Source organism: Panthera uncia (genome assembly GCF_023721935.1).
Source record: "Panthera uncia isolate 11264 chromosome A1 unlocalized genomic scaffold, Puncia_PCG_1.0 HiC_scaffold_17, whole genome shotgun sequence".
Classification (NCBI taxonomy): domain Eukaryota; kingdom Metazoa; phylum Chordata; class Mammalia; order Carnivora; family Felidae; genus Panthera; species Panthera uncia.
Genome location: NW_026057577.1, coordinates 38,237,927 through 38,255,608, shown reverse-complemented (window position 1 = coordinate 38,255,608; position 17,682 = coordinate 38,237,927). Strand labels below are relative to the sequence as shown.

Here is a 17,682-nt window from a genome sequence, read left to right as displayed (position 1 = left end):
AGGATGAGCCTGGAGTTATTATTCACCTCATTATGGTTGGCTGCCAGTGTCCTGGAAACCTAGGCCAGATTGGAATTTGCTTTTTAACTGGATATAAATAGAGATTTCAGAAGGTGTGATCTACCAAGCTGTGACTTGCCGTAACCTCTCCCAAAAATAAAGGGGATGTAATGAATTCCTGTTTTTAATGGATTTTATCTAAATATTCCTTACAGTTAATGTTAATAATAATAATAATAATAGCCATGTTTATTACATGCTTACTATATGCCAGGTGCTGCGTTTCACATCTCTGTACCAAGTAGTTCTAACAGTAACTCTGCCAGGGACATTCTGTTATTCTCTCTGGACCATCCAGAGCCTTCCTCCCTCAGAGAAGCTCCCCTAGAATACCAGAGGGAACATTGCACACTCACATCTTCCCATTCACTCTCGGTGGCTTCACCCTCCCCCTCTTTTGTTAGCTTGTATCCTTACCTGAGAAACCATTTGTCCATTTTCTGCTGCCCCTCCACCTCCACTCAAATGTAGGCTCCAAGAGAAAGGAACCACATTGTGTTTTCTCCCGCAGCTCCAACACCTAGAAGAGTGTGTGGCACATGGTCGGCCATGTATTTGTTAATTGAATGCATTACACAGAAGTGGAAACGGAGTCTTAGAGTAGACAAGGATTTCTCCCAAGATCTCATGGCTAGAAAATGCCAGGACTGGGATTGAAACCTAGTCTATCTGACTCCCAAGTTTTCATGATGATTTCTTATAGCCTCTGTCTTCTAAGAAAATACTAATTCATGATTGTAGGGCAGGGAACTTGCATTATTTGTGTTTCTCAGAATTCTTGGGCAAAGCTTTCTTTTTTTCTTTAATGTTTATTTATTTTTGAGACAGAGAGAGACAGAGCATGAACGCGGGAGGGGCAGAGAGAGAGAGGGAGACATAGAATCAGAAGCAGGCTCCAGGCTCTGAGCCATCAGCCCAGAGCCCAACGCGGGGCTCGAACTCATGGACCGCGAGATTGTGACCTGAGCTGAAGTCGGACGCTTAACCGACTGAGCCACCCAGGCGCCCCAAAGGGGCAAAGCTTTCTTAATGTATGAGCTTGACTTTGGTAGGGAGGAAGGAACATGGGTGAGGGTCACAAAGGCTTTTCTGCCACAGGGTGGGCACACAATGGATGCACTGTTTTTTAGAAAGATTAAAGACAGAAAGATTAAATGACATCCTGTTTTATGCACGTACCTTTTGCTGGTGACTACTTCTGTCTTCCTCTCAGCCTCAGGACACACACCTGTGACTTCCTAGGCTAATGTTTTTCCACATAGAATGATCCTGATGTTTGCAAATCTCATCAGTGGCTATTTGCATATCCCCCTACCCACAGTCTAAAACCATGGCCAGTCAGCAAGAGCGTTTGCTAGCTCTGAATTCTGAAAGGGTCTTCTCAGGGATTGTGGCTAACAGGTCATGGGGTTAGTAAGGCTGACTACACAGAATAGCTGTTTTCCCAGAAATGATTCTTTCTGTGAAACAACTAGTTTCACTACCTGATCTGTTTTCTAAAGAACTGATTAAATAGACCAGTGGTTTAAGTGTACTGATAGCCACTACATTTGTTCAGCCTCCCCTAGTGACAGGCTCCGGGCTGAGCTGTGTAATATATGTTTTACAATTCTTTCTTCATCACAATCCTATGCCTTAGGCATCATGCCCATTTTACAGATGTGTAAACAGAGGCTCAAGGAGGTAAGTACTGGCTTAAGGCCCCACAGATAATTAGTGGCAAAGCCAAGAATGGAGTGCAGGTCTATCTGACCCCAGAGGTCTTACCAGTTACCATTACACAGGACTATTTGTTATGTGGTCCATTATCCTGACAACAATAAGGGTGATAACATCTGACACGTAGAACTTTTAATGTATTTGTATCCTATTTACTGAGTGCCCACTGTGTGTCAAGCACCGTGCTAAGTATGTACTACCAAGTAGATCTCACAAAGATGAGCGAAACACACTCCCTTCCCTCGAGAGAAAGGAGGGGACCAATGCAAGTGGGTGCAACATGAAATTAATTGAAGCAGTAGTTATTAAACTGCAGAGTGCTTCAAGGGCACCTGGTATGCTCTGTAGCACACAGTCCTTAGCTTTATCACTAGGGATTCTGGTTTAGGAAGTCTGAATGGTACCAACTGATGTCTTTGATGAGACCCCTCCTGGAAAACCCCCAGGTGGTTCTGATGCATGAGATGCCTGGGCCACCCTTTGAGAAACACTGGGTAGGATAAATGTCCTAAGAAGAGCACAGAAATGTGCCATGTTGGGGAAAGAACAGAAAGGAAGAGGTGCAGGATTGGGATGGAGTTTCCAGGATGCATCTTGAAAGATAGATGTTCTTTCAAGCTGGGGATCTCATTTGATGCTCCCCAGGATCCTGGATGGCAAGAAGGACATGAATAGATACATTCCTCTTTCTAGTGGTATGGATGTAATTCTCCCCATTATCAAAGGAGGAAACTGAGGCTCGAGAAGCAGACACTTTGTGCTTTGTGCAGACAGAACCCCAGGTTTTCTTGCTGCTTCTGTGATGCCCACATGGTGATGCTCACTCCAGGAGGATGGGTGAGCCCAGGCCACTTTTAGAGCAAGTTACAGGATGAGTCGCGATCAGCCATCACTGCCCAGGTTTTAATTTTGGTTTTATGCTTTGATAGCCAAGGCCTCTTAGGACACAGATACAGCCTCCCCCTGCCCATTTTTAATTTTTCGAGACTTCATTTTGTGATTTATTGCTGCTCTGGGGACTTAATATCCAATCCTTTTACAGTTTCATCTCCCCTTTCCTTATATTTGTTGCAAATAACAATGAAGAGTTTAGCTACTGCAGTGAAAATCAATCAAGCCTGTTCCATATTCACAGGCCTGCAATGGCCCCCGGATGGCCCCCTGGATCAGATTAACTGTGTGAATGTGTCACTCTGGTGGGGGTCATTTCTCAGCCTTGCCTCCATCCCTCCCCCTCCTGCCTCCGCGGGTGAATATTGAGATTTCCCATTGATTTACTGCCCTGAAAGCGAATGCTGGCATGTGATGTGTGTAACTCAGCGGGACGCACATAGTCTGTGTTTATGAAAATAAATAATAATTTCTGTTATCATTATTGATTGCCATCATTATCTGATTGTATCTGTGTGTGTCATGGGGTTTCAGTTATGGGATCAGAAAGCACTCCACAGGAGCCTCAGGCACTACCCTCCTGACAAGCCTCTGTGTTTTGACATGTTTCGCCTCTTGGGGGTGAGGGTTGTGGATGTCCCTCTCCTGTTCTTTGGCTAATGTTTGGTGAGACAGTGTTAGTTGTGTGCAGTGTTAGGCGAAGGAACCAATTCCATTGGAATGGGAATAAGGGCAGCAAACATTGATTGAGCATTTGCTGTGTTCCAGGGACACTTTACCTGTATTGGCTGACTTAATCTTCGAGTTACACCTATCATGTAGCTACTGAAACAAACCTCATCTTAGAGATGTGGGACCTGAAGTCAGAGAGGTTAAGCAATGTGCCTGAGGTCACACAGCTGGTAGGTGGTAGTGTTTGGACTTGAATTCATGTTTTTACTATCCTTCCCCTCGCATTAAAGTAGAATATCTGGTATACTCATCTGACTCTTCATTGTAAAGCAAACTCTGAATAAGCAGTAACTCTAGAGAACAACCTGTCAAGGAATCTGTAGAAGCTGCTGGTGCCTTGGGCTCAGGTGAGTTTTCCATTTTGTTTTGGGAGAAGGTGGAGCAGGAAAGATACATGGAACTAGGTCACGGTTTACCAAACAGGGATGATCATCAGACTCTGGGAACGTCTTCAGTTATCCCCAGCTCACTGACTCTGAACATGCAGGAGCAAAGCCAGGGGATCTTCTCCCCTCTCAGCTGTATCCCGGGAAGTCCCAAAGACCACCTGGGTTCGAGGGCCATTGGCGTGATGACCTCAAAGGTCCGCTCCAAGGTCAAGGTTCTCTGGTTTCATTTTCTTTGTCTTCTTTGTCTTCTTCTCTCTTCCTCACCTGAAGGTTCTATACAGGATAATCTGAGGGTGATCTTTACTATCAAAATAAGGTTGGCACTACACTAAGTTTCCATAAAGTGATTTGTGATTTGATTTGGAGTAAGCTTCTGCACGTCAGTGAGGTTGTGTGTGAGTGGTTCTGCCCTTTAAAACTCAAGTTCTTGGGGCACCTGGGTGACTCAGTCAGTTGAGCATCCAACTCTTGATTTCACCTCAGGTCATGATCTTGCTATTTGTGAATTCAAGCCCTGTGGTGGGCGCCACAATGACAGTGCAGAGCCTGCTTGGGATTCTCTCTCTCCCTGTCTCTCTGCCCCTCCCCTACTCGCTCTCTCTGTCTCTCTCTCAAAATAAACTAAAAAAAAAATAATTGTAAAACTCAAGTTATTTTCCCATCCTACTCCTTGTGGAATCAGGGGGCAGCCTATCTGATGGCCAGGGTACTCTAAAACTTAACACTATTGAGACATTAATTAAACACATACTGTGTGCCAGACTTTCCACTGGGCACGTTATAAACACCATCTCATTACAGCCTGACAGCAGCCCTGTGGGGTGGGTGGTGCTGTTATTCCCATTTTACAGATAAGGAGATTTAATTCAGAGAGCTGAAGTGACTGGCCCACAGGCTATAGCTGCTAAGAGGCAGAGTCGCATTTTTAACCAGATTCACACTGACTCCAGAGTCTGTGATTTTAACACTATACTGCAGTGTCTGCAGGAAAGGGCTAGGGCTCTGGCCACCTGTCAGCCATCATCTTTAAAATGGAAGTCACTATACATTCTTCCTATAAAGGTCATGCTAATAAAATAGAGTAACAGGCTGACAGTGTGTAGCTTGATGCCTTGTGAACAGTACATGGTCAGCATTATTACCTTTCTCCTCTCCCCTCCCTTCTTGTCTGTCACCTGGACACCAAGAGTTTCAGGAAAGTCTCATGAATATAATTGTAAATGTTCAAAGCAATGTTACAGCTGAGACCAGTAATCCATTGTGCTTTATTCTGAACGTGTGTTTATACTGACTCTCCAAAGCTGCCTCAGATTCAGAGTGTATTCACTGACAATAAATATCTTCTTTCATCTGAAAGCTACCTTTGTTCTGCTGCATTTACAGTGTCATAATCAGATCCAACATAAATGCAAATATAAGCAGACTCCTATACCTGATTTAAGATCCAGTTCTCTTTGTCTCTCGCTCCCACCCCCTTTGGAAGGCTACCATGGCTTCTGGAATGTGGTAGGAACTAGTAAATGCCACTCCCCATATGTATACTTAATGGCAATAGGAAGCTGAGAAGTCCACTAGCATGAGAAAAAGAAAAGAACCACATTAGTGAAGAAAATCGCAGTGTTCAATGGCCTCTGATAGAGTTTATCTTGAGATTGCCTGGTCATGAGGCAGGACAGTATTCTAGACTCTGAGCCATTCTCTTCCTGACTCTGGTCATTAGCTCATCTGAATTTCAGAGATGTGGTAAGGCTAGCCAGGCGAGGCAGGCTGCTGGACTTTTTTAAGCTCTGCAAGCAAGGATGTCTCCACTGTGTCAAACCTAATTCACACTGATCCATGTGGGTGTTTCTCAAAAGAGAAGTTATCAGTATTATTTTCCTGGTCTTTTCCTTTAAAGGGCCCTCTGTATGTTTTTACAGTAAATGGAAAATCCTAGCACAACTGGATGATTCCAAGAGAAAAGTACCTCCATTTTCTGAATTACTCAGGTGGAGTTCTCTGAATTTTCAGTGTGATGGGAAAGACATTGTCCCTGGACCAGGTCCTGGCTCACTGTTGCTAGAGGGAGAGGTGTGAGTGCCAATCCCTAAAGCGACATGTGGGCGTGTGTGGGCGTGCAGTGCTTGTGGCACAATGCCAAGCAGAGCATTGCTCAAGAAACCTTAGAATGTCAGCAAAGCCTAGAACTGATTTGTAGTTGTTTTTTGGTTAGACTTACTTAACCAGAGATCAGAAATATATGCCTAGATCCCTTTTGCTACCAGCTTATGCAAAGAACTAATTTGAATTCACAAAAATTCTAGGGCATCTGCTCATGATGCATAAGATTTTTGTAGAAAATAATTAACACAAATGGGTTTGGAATCAAGTTCAATAGAAGATATAGTCCCTTTGATCCTAGTATGTTGTAAGCCAGGCTTTACCTGGTACATAAAGGTAAGCATTTTGCATTGCTATCCTTACCTGAGAAAAAGATTTTAAATATTTCCCTAGAGGTTAATGTACAGAAAGATACTTTGGGAGTTGGGTACATAAGAAACTGGTTGGAGGAAAACCTAAGGATACTTGCATGTTAAAAGAGATGGTTATAAGCAGAAAAAAAAAATGTTTATTTAATTCTTTGGTTTCCATAAAATAATTGAGCCACAAGAAAGGAATTTTCTACCTGAAAGGTGTTAATTTGTGTTTACTTACTTAATTTGTTGTGATCAGATGATGAGTTGGGCTCATGTTCTTTACCAAAAAAATGTTAAAGGTAGTGATAAAAACCTATACACATTCATTCTCACAAATGTTTCTTGCTCAAGAATATATGGGGAAACTCTCACTTAAACACATTTAAACAGACGTATTTCAGGATTTCTCAAGACCTTTAATATACGGATACATGCTGTCAAACTCTAAGATACATGAGGTATTTTCCACCCAGCTTCATTGACCATGAAAAACCCTTTGCTCAGTTCATGGGATCCCTTTCTTTATGACATTCTCCTCAAAATGTGGTCTTTGGCCCAGTGGCAGTCTATAGATAAGGCACCAGAATATGAATCATCACATCACCAAGCCACTTCCTAGTTCAGCGGACACTTTAGTTTTCTATAGCCACACCTTGTCAGTGAATGAAGCTATGCATTGATTCGATTCTGTCTTTAGCTTCTTATGTTATCACAGACGTAACAACAAACAGCTTGTGGATGTGTTATTTCAAATAGCACATCTCTGGACCCCACTTTGGGAAATGCCCTCTGAAAGAATTGGGTCGAGCCAAGGAGAGGTTCACCTGGCAGCATTTTCATTAAGTTCTTACTGCCTTCCAGCCATAGAATGTGATGAGGAACGATTCTTAATAGAGGCTCTCTCTTGACTTTCAAGTTCATTAACATTAACTGAGCACTTACTAGTGCCTGATACAGCACCAGGCACTTTGCATGCTTCCCCATTGAATTTTCACCTTAACCCCATGAGCTTAAAACTGTTGTTGCCGTTTCAGATGAGGAAACTGCTCCATGTAGAGAAAGCAATTTGTGCACATTTGCTCACTAGCAAGTGGCAGAACCAGAGTGCACCCTGGTCCTCTGACACTAGACTCCCCCACTCTTAACCACCATAGTATCTGGCTTCCCAAAAGCAATGATTTTCAACTGTCTGACGATGGAGGTTTTATCCCATTGTCATAAAGACCTCCTGAGGCAGAAATGCCGCATTAGCCAATCTAGAAACCATCACTGTTCACACGTTTCCTTCTGTGTAGCTTAACATCTGTCAAATCTGCATTTATGGAAAGAAGGGTCCACATCTGTAGTCATAGATAGACATGTGTGCCCTCACGGGGATGATGATCAGTGAGAAACTAGGTGGTTATGCACTTTTATGTCAAAGCATAATGGCGCCCACTTCCTGTGTCTATGCTTGGTATTACAGTCAGTCCTGTGGTATATTTCAACTCTGCCTGAGCTCCTTCTCAGCATTTTTTATCTGCTCTGTGATTCCACTTCCTCTCATTATTTCAGGGGTTTAGGGTTCTGCAACTTTGAATTAAATAAGGGCATTGTCTGTTTAATGTCAAAACATCTAGACACAAGGGGTGCAAATTTAAATTATCCCATTTTGGTACCAAAAAGCAGATGTTTAGAAACATCTGAAAGCTTCACTTAAAAAAAAATAAAATAAAATCATTTGCTCTCCAAATTCAAAGAGCATCTGAGAAAAGCATTCTGGGTGAGGTGGGCAGGGAAGGGGGGGGGAGTGGCAGAGGAACATAAGATTATCAACGAGTGTAGGACTAATAAGGTTAGATATTGAGTCAGAAGTGACAAAGCCATATTTGGTTACCACTGTTCTTTCCCACAGTAAAGTCATCTCTGCACATGAACTCACAGTTGACTGTCACATCAGTCCTGATTAAATATGCCTTTGCCCTAGGTAATGGTCAAATCAACTAAGAACAGATGCCCCACCCAGGTCTCTTATTCATTTTCTCCATAATTCTTCAAGTACTTCTTGAGTCCCTGCTGGAAGCCAGGCACTGCGTTGGGCCCTGGACTTGAAGCAGTGAACATGAATGCCCAGTTCCTGCCCTCAAGGATCTTACTGTCTCTTTTGGTTGGAAAGGGTGTGAATCAAATGCCCCCTAATGTGAAACTGACACCAGGTGGGGCCTGCAGAAGAGAGGTGGATGGTACACAGGAGAACAGACCAGAGAATTTGATCCATTTGGAGAGAGCAGAGAATAAGGCCATGAGGTGGGAAGTTGCACAGGTGACCAGGAGATGGAATGAAGGCCATAGTGCCTGAAAAGTCTGAGCACAGGGAGATAGGTGGTACCAGCGAGGTGCAGGTGATAAGGCAGGCAGGTCATGCCCAGACCATTGGGCATCATAGACCTTACTAAGGAAGTTGCTCTTTCCTCCCAAGAGTGGTGCAAGCCCTTTCTTCTCTGCAGTGGTCATTTTTGGAAACAGCCCTTCTTTGCTCACATAGTTAAAGGTTCTGCACCCAAGACAGGGTGTACATCATGGTAGAAAAGCTGTCGGCACAAACCAGGAAGTTCCTGGAAGATAGGAAGCGTTTAAGTTGAAGAAGCAAATGGCATCTTGTCAGTGTGGCCATGTTGCCCTCCAGCCCTTTGACTGCCACTGTTTTGATACATGTCAGGGCATGGCCTCCACGGACCTTCTCCAATATGAAGGCGTCCTCCCTCCAAGGTGAATCCTCTTGTGAGTGATTGAATTGTTTGGAGGGTCATAGAACCTGACAGCTCCCTATTACACAAAGGAAAAGATAAGCTTCCGATTAGTCCTGAGGCTGGAGGAAGCCAAGACAGAGTGCACCTGTCAGAACTGCTTACGACATATAAATCATTACCTCAATTTTCCATGCAAGAGTTGGGCCAGAGAGAAAAAAGTGACCGAGGTTGGTTACCAGTGCAGAACCATTTTAAAAAGCTCTCATCTGCCTCCAAAGCAGGATTTGCTCTGCTATCCATGCAGAGAGAATGGAGCCCCGTGCCCAGAGGAATGACAGAGACAAATGCCCACCGGCTCCAGGAAGGGGCAATTTGCTTCTCTGGCATTTACCGAGGGCTCTTATCACTCATCTAACAAGATCAGCCTCCACAGCTTTCCCAGACACCAAAGGAGAACATGTTTGGTATTGTGCTTGTTCTTTGTGTGTTCCTCAGTTTCCCTTGATTTCCCATGTGTGGCCCTCGATTTCCCTCGATTTCTCTAATTGCCATAGTAATCATGGTTATTGTCATCATTTTCATTCTCCCATTCACTGGCCAAAAATCTCCAAGATAGTCAAGGATCAACTATGGCCACCCTGCTGCCCCCATAGTCCAGGATATCAAAGTATATCTAGGGATAGAAAACAACATAAAACTGAAAAAAATGATTGAATGAAAGACAGCAAGTCTGAAGATCCTCAATAAAAATGTAAAAGCTTAAATTGATTGGACATTACCCAAATATTCATTTCCTTTTATGTTCCCTGAATTACCAAGTAGCTAGCAAAATGTGAGGGCCTGGAACACTCCATTTGGAGAAGCCCTGAGTAACCCAAAGCCCTGAGTAAACCCAAACTACTAACTTGTACAGCACATCTACAGAAAGGCTGCCTTCTGCTTCTTCTGGGTATACAAAACTGGGGTGGAAACTCATTCATTCCAGGATAGACCCAGTCCCCAGGGCTTTTGCAAGGGACTTTGGTCCCTAAGTCATCTGCATTAGAAGGGCCACTGTGTGTTTGTCCAGCTCACATATTCCTCTTGCCAGTGGGACTGTTCTTTTTTTCCATCTTCATGTATTTTAAAAAGAAGCATATCTTCATAATCACAACACAGCCCAAAATGTGTTGGCTGCCAGTTTAAATTCCCCAGGACTTCGAAATGCAGTTTATTTTCTGTGGACAAACCCAAAATATGAGTCAAGACAGTACACAGAGGGATGTGGGAGCTGAAGGAACAAGTCACATGTATACTTTAAAATAAAACAGAATAATTGCTTGTTTGTTCAGAATGTGTGAGCAAAATGTTCTTATTGCCAGAAGAAATGTGAGGCTGACTTATTTCTACTTACCCTCTGGTAAGGGAGGGAGGCCCACGGTTGGAACTGTTCTGGGAGAGAGTCTCGTATAGCGGTATAAAAGTCTAGTGTAGCAGTCTTTAGAGTAATAGCTCTGGATTCAAATCCCAGCTCTGTCATTGTAAGGCTTTGGGCCTTTTATTAAGCTCTGAAAGTATTGATTTTATCGTCAATAACATACCTACATCATAGTACTTCTTATCAGAAAACAATACTGGCATAGGATCTGGCTTTTAGCATTAACCATTTGATAATAGGTAGCTGGCTCCAGTTTGAAAATGAGGAATCCTCACAACAGAGAGATAATGGGTAGACCCCAGTTGTTGCTTTTGGATGGAAGCATACAGTTTTTTTTTTAATATTTATTTTTTTTTGAGAGAGAGAGACAGAGCATGAGCAGGGGAGAGGCAGAGAGAGAGGGAGACACAGAATCCTAAGCAGGCTGCAGGCTCTGAGCTGTCAGCACAGAGCCCAACACGGGGCTCAAAGCCACATACCACAATATCTTGACCTGAGCCAAAGTCAGACGCTCAACCAACTGAGCCACCCAGATGCCCCTGTAAGCATACAGTTCTGAGGACAGGTAGGAAGGGAGGGACTTCTAACTTGATCAAATGACCAGAGTTCATCTGCCTAACCACAACAACCTGAATACTTAAGGCTCATCAGTGAATGTTCCTATCACTGGCCTAAAGGATATACCCATTAAAGATTCATAAATATATACATACATGACAGACTCTGAGAAGGAAAAAAAATAAAAACCTGTAAGTGAAGATAAGGAGATAATGGAGAATAACTCATCAATTTGAGTCTCTGTGGATAAAGTCGAGGTGTGTTCCCGTGCTGTAACACCATTTTCTGAAAGACCAGTGAACTTTTAAGTTGTCACGGGGCTGAGAAAAGTGATGTGCTTAGCAGTAAGCACTTCTTTGTAGACAAGAAGCTGCAGCCATCTGCTGTGAGTGGCCTCTGGGATAATAGCACAATAATAGTTCCCCGCAAGGTTGCTAAAAGTTAGCTCAGGACTCTGGTGGCAAATCTTCTTTTAGATTCTCTGCCTCACCCTCCAACCATCAGTCACCAAAAGTGCAGAATTATCTCCCTAGGTCAAAGGATCCACTGTCAGATGTTAGACCTTCTCTCTTTATTTTCTGTTAGCAATGAAGAAAAACCTTCCGTGCGTGTCACGTTTCCTTAAAAAACAGCCAAAAAAAGTTCTTTTGCTATTTTCTCCTTTGTCTTCACCACCGAGAAGAGAATTCTATTTTTTTCTTCCAGCACAAGCTCATTATTAATCTATTTCACATTCACAAATTCAAATTCAACATTAGACATTAAAATTGACCTAGCAGAAATTTTCCCCTTAATTGGACTGCTTTTCTATAGAAACCACACTGCCAGCATCTGTGGTAAGATATGTTCTGGAAAAACAATGTGCCAGGCCAAATGATCAGGTGGAATTAGATTGCTCTCTCTTTCTGTTTGCTAACAACGCTATGCCTTTGCATAATTCTTACTGATTATCAGAAGGGAAAAAGCTATAACTCAGGAAGAGATGAGCTTTATTGGCATTGGTCCCTTCTAGGGAGGGGAAAAAATATATATGAGCAGAAGCATTTGCAAGTGCCTTATATGTTGAGAGATTGAAATTCCAAACAGTCTGTAAACTTAGCTTGCCTAAATCTGCAACCTTGAAAAATGAAAATGCTTCCCTATATTTGGTATCATAACTCAAGAGCTGGGTTATCTCCTTTTCTATAATTAAAGACAAAAAAAAAACGTATATACCTATAAATATATCTAGAAAAGAATGTCAATTTAAACCAGACAGTTCTCATGAAGGAAAAATAAATAGTTGGGGAGAGTCTTGAGTCAGACCCCTTCAAAGACTTGGAAATTAACAAGAGAGCCTTAAGTGAACACTCCAACCTGGACAGACAGCAGCAGGTTCTCCTTGTAAAGGAAGAGAGGTCTGTCTGCCACCTTTATTTGTTTACATGCTGAACTTCACTGTGGTTCCACTTTCCCTAATAGTCCTTATGCACCTCCATTTCTGCAAGTAGTTTCCCCTCTCAAGATAGATCACATAACTTTCATCTGTAACATTTGGACAAATTCTGCTTAGCCTTCCTGTGTCTTTTTTTTGTAAGGTGTTTTGTTTTTGGTTTTTTTGTTTGTTTGTTGTTTTTTTTTTTTTTTTTTTTTTTTTAGAGAGAGAGAGAGAGCACAATTGGGGTAAGAGCAGAGAGAGAGGGGAACATAGGATCTGAAGCAGGCTCCACACTGACAGCAGAGAGCCTGATGCTGATGCCGGGGCTTGAACTCAGGAAGCTTAACCAACTGAGCCACCAAGGCGCCCTGCCTTTCTGTGTCTTTTGAGGCATCCCCCACTCCAGCGCTCTCCTTGTTTAGAAGCTATTCCTTTGCCTCCAATTTTAGATCCCCCTCCTTTCTCTGGGAGAGTCCACAGAAAGTCTGCTCCCTGAACAAATCTAGGTCTCCTTTGACCCTGTCATTATGAGACTTCGTCCCAGTTTCCTATACTCCAAACAGCTTCAGGTGTCTGTCAGTATCAAGGCCAACTATGTGGTTTGATGGTTTGATGCTTGTTCGCCAACAAAACTGATGCTTTAAAAAAAGGGAGGGGGGGAGGGCTTTCCTTTGGAGGACTTGAAGAATCTTACTTCATAATCTTCTTCCCCTGTGAAATTTACATTTTTTGCCTCCTTGGACATCTCCCATTGTGAAAACTGCAGCAAATGATTTTCCTCATCTGTGTCTTTGTTCTTGGCACATTCTTACTTGTCGATCAATAAATGACCCCCTGCCAAGCCCAGCAGCCTGGCTTCTTTCTTCACCTCTTCCATTCTCTTTTTCTGTTTAAAAAAGAGCTCATTAGTTTTCTCTTAACCTCCTGTGACATCTTCTCTTTATTCTCTGCCTTTGTTTTGCTTATCATTTAACTTAATTCTCAGTCCAACTGTCCTCATCTGCATCTGCCTTGATTCTCTGCATTTTTCCCTTCAATAGCCAGAAGTTAATGAGACAACCATTGGCGTCACAAGCTCCTTTTCTGATCACGCCACGATAAGGAAACAGGATTTAAATGGCAGTGGCAGGTGACACAATAGCCATAAAACCATAGTAGGGTCATAGGTGGGTAGTTTTGTGCTCGCTAGGGTGGATAGGGCCTGGTGTCAGAGCTGTGCCTCTCTTTCCTCATCTGCGAAGTAAGGTTACCCCTCCCATATTGCCCTTGTTGCATTTGGCAGTTGTGTGGATTAAAGGAGATAAATCATGTCATGTGCTTGATGGAGTGGCGTATAGTCAGCCCCCTAGAAGCATTAGGTACTATCATGATTATAGAAAGCAAGTATAAGAGACAGTCTCTCACACCTTCCTGGGTTTGGAATCTGTAGCTACAGATGTGTGAAGGAAGGATACAGTAATGGCCAGCCAAGGTACCAGCTCTCTCTTTGCGTATACAAAGAGCTTGTCAAACAAGCATTTATCACTTCCCAAGTGTGAAAAGGCACATAAAATAGCATATTGAGCAACCTAAAGACAGAGACTGTCTTATTTGTTGTCCTGTTCCAAAGACCCAGTGTTGTGCCTGACACAAAGTACATTGCCTATAAATATTTGACATCAATATATATTAGTCACATCACATATCCCCAGTACCATGCTGGTCACTGTGAAATATCACTGTGTTCCCCAAAGTCTAGGCTATGTTTTTCTGTTGGTACAAGACATAGCTTTACATAATATTGAATCACATAGCAGAAGTTTTTCCTTTCTTATTTCTTTCTCTCTCTCTTTTTCTTTCTTTTTAGAGAGAGAAAGCATGAATGAGGGAGAGAAGCAGAGGGAAAGAGAGATAGAGAGAGAGAATCTTAAGCAGGCTCCATGCTCAGCAGGGAACTTGATGTAGGGCTCGATTCCATGACCGTGGAATCATGAACTGAGAGGAAATCAAGAGTGAGTCCCTCAATTGACTGAGCCACCAAGGTGCCCCTCCTGATTTTTTTTTAAAATCATCCCTGATTACATCAAGCCCAAAGTCTTGCTTTGATGTACATATTTTTCAACCCCTCTAAATCTTGATTATTGAAGATTTAGAGCTAGCTAAGTCTTTCCAGGTGACCCTATATGGCTAGAATGTAAGAACTTTTTTTTTTTTATTTTGGTAAGTGTGCTCTTTAATCCCCATCACCTTTCTCAACCATCCCCCTCACCCACCTCCCCTCTGGTAATCATCAGTTTGTTCTCTGTAGTTAAGGGTCTGTTTCTTGGTTTGTCTCTCTTTTTTCTCTTCCTTTGCTTATTTGTTTCTTAAATTCCACATAGGATTGAAATCATATGGTATTTGTCTTTCTCTGACTTACTTTGCTTTGTATTACACTCTCTAGCTCCATCCCTGTGGTTGCAAATGGCAAGATTTCATTCTTTTTTATGGCTCAATAATATTCCACATCTTCTTTATCCATTCATGTATCAGTGGACACTGGGTCTGCTCCCATAGTTTGGCTATTGTAAATAAACATAGGGGTTCATGTACCCTTTGAGTTAGTGGGGTTTTTAAAATTTTGGGGGGTAAAAACTCAGAAGTGTGATTACTAGATCATAGGGTAGTTTTATTTTTAAGTTTTTGAGGAACCCCCATACTGTTTTCCAGAGTGGCTGCACCAGTTTATATTCCCACCAATAGTGTAAGAAGGTTCCTTTTTCTCTACATCCTCGCCAATACTTGCTGTTTCTTTTGTTCTTTATTTTGACACTTCTAGCGGGTGTGAGATGATAACTAAATGTAGTTTTGATTTGCATTTTCCTGATGATGAGTGATGCTGGGCATCTTTTTTGTGTCTGTTAGCCATCTGTATGTTTTCTGTGGATAAATGTCTATTCATGTCTTCCACCCATTTTTAATTGGATTGTCTTTGGGGTATTGAATTTTGTATCAGTTTTTTATATATTTTGGGTACTAATCCTTCATGGGATATGTCATTTGCCAATATCTTCTCCCATTCAAAAGGTTGTTTTTTAGTTTTATTGGCTGTTTCCTTCACTGTGCAGAAACTTTTTATTGATGTAATCCCAGTAGTTGATTTTCACTTTTATTTCTCTTGCCTCAAGAAAATGTTGCTGTGACTGATGTCAAAGAAATTACTACCTGTGCTCTCACAGGATTTTTATGGTTTCAGGTCTCACGTTTTGGTCTTCAATCCATTTTGCGTTTATTTTTGTAAATGGTGAAAAAAAGTGGTTTCATTCTTCTGCATGTTGCTGTCCAGTTTTCCCAACACCATTTGTTGAAGAGACTATCTTTTTCCCATTGCGTATTCATTCCTCCTTTGTCAAAGATTAATTGACCATATAATTGTGGTTTTCTTTCTGGGTTTTCTATTCTATTCCATTGATGAATGTGTCTATTTTAATGCCAGTACCATACTGTTTTAATTACTACCACTTTGTAATATAACTTGAAGTCTAGAATTATGATACCTCCAGTTTTGTTTTTCTTTTTCGAGATTGCTTTGGCTATTTGAGGTCTATACAAATTTTAGGGTTGTTTGTTCTAGCTCTGTGAATAATGCTGTTGTCATTTTGATAGGGATTACATTAAATGTGTAGATTGCTTTGGATAATATAGATGTTTTAACAATATTTGTTCTTCCAACCCATGATCATGGAATGTCTTTCCATTTCTTTGTATCATCTTGAATTTCTTTCATCAGTGTTTTATAGTGTTTGGAGTACAGGCCTTTCACCTCTTTGGTTAGGTTTATTCCTAGATATTTTATTGTTTTAGATGAAATGGTAAATGGGATTATTTTCTTAATTTCACTTTCTGTTTCTTCATTATTAGTTTATAGGAATGCAACAGATTTCTGTACATTGATTTTGTATCCTGCACCTTTACTGAATTTATATATCAGTTCTAGTAGTTTTTTGGTGGACTGTTTAGGTTTTTCTGTATATAGTATCATGTCATCTGCTAATAGCAAGAGTTTGACTTCTTCCTTAATCAATTTGGATGCCTTTTATTTCTTTTTCTTATCTGATTGGTGTGGCTGGGACTTCCAGTACTATGTTGAATAAAAACAGTTAAGAGTGGATATCCTGGTCTTATTCCTGATCTTAGGGTTAAGGCTCTCAGTTTTTCAGGATGATGTGGTGGTGTGAGTTTTTCATATAAGGGCTTTATTTTGTAACGATATGTTCCCTCTTGACCTACCTTGCAGAGGCATTTATCATGAACAGATGTTATGCCTTGTCAAATGCTTTTTCTGCATCTATTGAAATGATCATATGTTTTTTATCCTTTCTCTTTGTGATGTGATGTATCATGTTGATTGCTTTGCAAATATTGAACCACCATTGCATACCTGGAATAAATCTCACTTGATGGTGATGTATGTTTTTTTTTTTTTAATGTATTGTTGGATTTGGTTTGCTAATATTTTGTTGAGGATTTTTATATCTATATTCATGGGATATATTGGTCTGTAGTTTCATTTTTTGTGGTGTCTTTATCTGGCTTTGGTATCAGGGTAATGCTGGCCTCATAGAATGAATTTGGAAGTTTTCCTTCCTGTTCTATATTAGAATAGTTTGAAGAGAACAGGTACTAACTCTTCTTTAAATGTTTGGTGGAATTTGTCTGTGAAGCCATCTGGTCCTAGACTTTTATTTTGGGGAAGTTTTTTGATTACTGCCTCCATTTCATTGGGGTAATTGGTCTGTTCAGATTGTCTATTTCTTCCTGCCTTAGTTATGGTAGGTTAAAAACAGTTTTTTTCATTGTGTTTATTTTTATAACATTCTTTTGGGGTTCTTTAGCAATTCACAGAAAACTTTGCTCATGCGTTGGTGTGATGTGAAGTTCCCTAACAAAATACAATTAACTAAAAAGTGGATCCATTTAAAGAAAATGTTAAGTAAGAATTTGGGCAAAGCAGGTAAGATAAAGAAAGAGGAAGAAAGAAAGAGAAAGAAAGAAAGAAAGGGAAAGAAAGGAAGGAAGAAAGAAGAGAAAAGGGAAGAAAGGGAAGAAAATAAGAGAACAGAAAAGAAAAAAGAAAAAATTGAAGGGGAAGCTTTTTCAAAATCAAGATACTTAAGCTTTACCCCAGACTAGCTGAGTTTAAGTCTCAAAGTGTAGATGTGAGCAATCTCTATTTTCTAATTCTCTTTAAGATCTGTTAGGTGGTTCAGATAAAAAAAAAACAAAAACAAAAACAAAAACAAAAAACAGTTTAGGAATCTCTGAATGAGAAGATCTCCAATTTTCTTTATGTAAA

The 17,682-nt window shown here is 41.2% G+C and overlaps 1 protein-coding gene across 12 annotated transcripts in view; it reads left to right on the top strand.

The window, feature by feature from the left end:
* PPP2R2B (protein phosphatase 2 regulatory subunit Bbeta) overlaps positions 1–17,682 on the top strand; it is a 316,334-nt gene that overhangs the window by 222,239 nt on the left and 76,413 nt on the right. The gene's annotated exons all lie outside the window — the stretch shown is intronic.